The following is a 4,120-nucleotide window of genomic DNA, read 5'->3' on the forward strand; positions in this document are numbered from 1 at the left end:
AATCACCTTGGTAACACCTTCTTGCCACGAGTATCTGACTCCAAATGGCCCGAATCTATTCAAATAAATTGCATAATGTAAATATAACTACAAGTAACTAATTTAGATAATTAATTCGAAGCTAAAGCGTGAAATTAGGAAAAACGCCCAAAAAGTCACCCCGGGCCCATGTCTCGCAATCGGGTAAAAGTCGCAAAATACGAATATCCATTCACTCACGAGTTTACTCGTACCAAAATTGCTCAAATCCAATACCAACATCTCGATCAAAATCCCATAATTCGGCCTAAGAATCTTTCTTAATTTTTCACCCCAAATCCGAAATTAAATGATGAAATCAACCATAGATTAGTGGAATATAACCATAAAGGAGTTAGGAATCATTACCCAAAAACTTCCTCATAAAATCTCTCCAAATTTCTCCTTCTACCGAGATCTCAATCAAATTTTTGTGTTATGAACTCAACCCTCATTTTTGAACCTTAAATTCTGTCTAGGTGCGTTCTTCTTCGCGAACGCGACATCACGATCTCGAACGCGATGAACAATCTTCCACTGGCCCAAAATTCCTCCTTTGCGAATGCGAGGGGACTCTCACGAATGCATACCTTCCACTGACGGAACCTTCACAAATGCGGGAACCTCTTCGCGAACGCGTAGGCTTAATGCCCGAAGCTTCCTCTGCCTCGTTCCTCTACGCGAACGTGAGGACCATATCGCGAACGCGTAGGCTTAAGGTCCCACACCTTCGCGAATGTGGGAACAACATCGCGAACGCGAAGAACAACTTCGCTGCCTTTCCCAGATGCACTATGCGATCGCGAGGCACCTCTCGCGAACACGATGAAGGATTTTTCTGCAATAAAACACCAGAAATCTGCCACTTCTCTAAGTCCAAAGATGACTCGTTGAGCATCCGAAACACACCCGAGGCCCCCGGGACCTCGACCAAACATACCAACCAATCCTAAAATACCATACGATCTTAGTCGAGCTCTAAAATCCCATCAAACAACGCTAAAATCACAAATCACCCTCCAATTCAAACTTAAAGAACTTGAAACATCAAAATTCTACAACCGATGCCGAAACCTATCAAATCACGTCCGATTGACCTCAAATTTTGCGCACAATTGATAATCAAATTATGGACCTACTCTAACTTACGTAATCAAATAACGACCCCGATATCAAAATTTCCACTACCGGCCCAAAACTCTAAAAATTCGACTTTCGCCATTTCAAGTCTAAATGAGCTACGAACCTCCAAAACATAATCCAGACACACTCCTAAACCCAAAATTACCTAACGGAGCTAACGTAACTGACGAAATTCCATTCCAGAGTCATCTTCATATAGTTCCGACTACGGTCCAAATCCTAAGGCTTAAGCTCTTATTTAGAGACTTAGTGTCCCAAAACACTCCGAAACTCAAAACCAATCATCCCGGCAAGTCAAAATAGCAGAAAAAGATTTGGGTAAAGCAGTTAATAGGAAATCGGGGCTAGTACTCTCAAAACAACCGGCCAGGTCGTTACATAATAGATACCAGTAGAGCGTTCAAATGGCTCCATATGAGGCATTATATGGAAGGCGATGCCATTCGCCAGTTGGCTAGTTTGAACCGAGAGAGGCTTGGTTGTTGGGTACCGATTTGGTACAGGATGCCTTGGATAAGGTCAAGGTTATTCAGAATCGACTTCGCATAGCTCAGTCTAGACAAAAGCGTTATGCCGATCGTAAAGTTCGTGATATTGCATTCATGGTTGGAGAAATAATATTACTGCGGGTTTCACCTATGAAAGGTGTACTGAGGTTCGGAAGGAAGGGCAAGTTGAGCCCTAGGTATATTGGACCTTTTGAAATTCTTGAAAGAGTAGGTGAAGTAGCCTACAGGCTTGTATTACCGCCTAGTTTATCAGTGGTTCATCCGGTGTTCCACGTGTCTCTGCTCCGAAAATATCATGGGGACCCGTCCCATGTGTTAGATTTCAGCTCAGTCCAATTGGACAAAGATTTGACTTACGAGGAGGAGCCGGTGGCTATTCTAGCCTGGCAGGTCCGACAATTGAGGTCTAAGAGTTATCCTTCAGTTCGGGTGCAATGGAGAGGTCAGCCGGTAGAGGCATCTACCTGGGAGTCCGAGTCGGACATGCGGAGTAAATATCCACACCTTTTCTCCAGCTCAGGTACTTTTTCTAACTCCGTTCGAGGACGAACGTTTGTTTTAGAAGTGGAGAATGTGATGACCCAAAATATTATTTTTAAATTTAATAATTAAATTTGTTTTCTAAGACCTCAAAAAGCACTATTTATCACTCCTCGACTTGCGTACGCAGTCCGTACAATTTTTCGAAAAGTTTGTGTGTGAAAATTGGATTAAAATGTGAAATGGAGTTTTAAAACCCAACTGAGTTGACTTTGGTCAATATTTTGAGCAAACGGACTCGGATCAGTGTTTGACAGTTCCGGTAGGTCCGTATCGTGATTTGGAACTTGGCCTTATGCCCGGAATCGAATTCCGGGGTCCCTAGCCCGAGATATGGAATTTTGGTGAAAAATTAAAAGCTTGAAAACTTAATAATTTTTAATAAATTACTGATGTTGGATTTATTGACATCAGGTCTTTATTTTGGTTTTGGAGCCCGGTATAGGTCCACTATAATAATTATGACTTGTCTGCCGAATTTGGTGAGAATCGGAGTTGATTTGATGTTATTCGGACGTCCGGTTGTAAAAAATATAAGTTTTAAAGTTTTCTTGAAAACTTCCTTTGAATTGGTGTCTGATTCGTAGTTGTAGGTGCTATTTTGGCGATTTGATCACGCGAGCAAGTTCGTATGATGTTTTAGGACTTGGGTGCATGTTTGATTTGGAGACCTGAGGGATCGGGTTGGTTTCGGGTGGTTAACGGATCATTTTGGACTTGGGAAAAACTGTAAAAATCTGCTTCTGGTATCCTTCTTCGCGTTCGCGAGAGGGCTCTCGCGTTCATGAAGAAGAAACTGGAGACAAACAAAATTGTGCGTCACATTCGCGATCGAAGCCTCGCGTTCGCGAAGGGTCAAAGTGTAAAGCTTCGCGTTCGCGATCGAAGCCTCACGTTCGCGAAGAGAAAATGACCGGAGAGGAAATTGCCTCCGCGCTCGCGAAGGGCATCTCGCGTTCGCGAAGGCCAAGCCAGGCAAACATCGCGTTCGTGAGGTATCCATCACGTTCGCGAAGAGTAAAATTGGGAAGCACAAATTTGTGCTTCGCGAACGCGAGGCACTGACCGCGTTCGCGAAGGGTAAAAATCCCAGAAACAGAACTTAAGTTCTCGAAAATGGGATTTTCAACCCTTTTCCATTTTTGATCCCGGGTAAGGCGATTCTTGGACGATTTTTACAGGAAATATTGGGGTAAGTGTTACTTATCCTATATTGATTATATTTCATGATTCCATACTCATTTATATCATGAATCCGTGAAATTTTGGGAGAAAAATTAGATTTTTATAAAATCTTCCAAAAACGAAAATTTAAGATTTGAAGGTCCATTTAATATCGAAATTGGATAATTTTTGTATGATTGAACTCGTAGTGGAACGAGTGTTCGGATTTCGTAAGTTTTTCCGAAATTTGAGACGTGGGTCCCACTGTCGAATATTTAAATAAATTTCAGATTTTTATCCGGAAAATTATTAAATTTATATGGAATTAATTCTTATGAATGTATTGAGTATATCAAATTGTTTGTGAATAGATTTGAAGCTTTTGGAGATAAATTCAAAAGGAAAAGTTATGGTCGAATAATTTATTGGAATTTGCAAAGCGAGGTAAGTGTCGTGGCTAACCTTGACTTGAGGGAATAGAACCCTTAAACTATTTGTTATATGAAATGCATGTCAACGACGTATAGGCGAGGCGACGAGTGTCTATACGTAGTAAAATTAATTGTTTGCATATTTATTTAAAAATCATAAATCGTTTTAAATCAAAAATGAATTGTTATAATAATTGTTTCTCTCTTATTCTTTGTCAAATATTTAATCTTAAATTCCTGTAATAATTGCAACATGTTTATTTGATTTATGGGCATTAATTGCTACTTGACATTTAGCATATTAAATATTAATTT

This window comes from Nicotiana tabacum, chromosome 23 (genome assembly GCF_000715075.1).
Source record: "Nicotiana tabacum cultivar K326 chromosome 23, ASM71507v2, whole genome shotgun sequence".
NCBI classification, from domain to species: Eukaryota; Viridiplantae; Streptophyta; class Magnoliopsida; order Solanales; family Solanaceae; genus Nicotiana; species Nicotiana tabacum.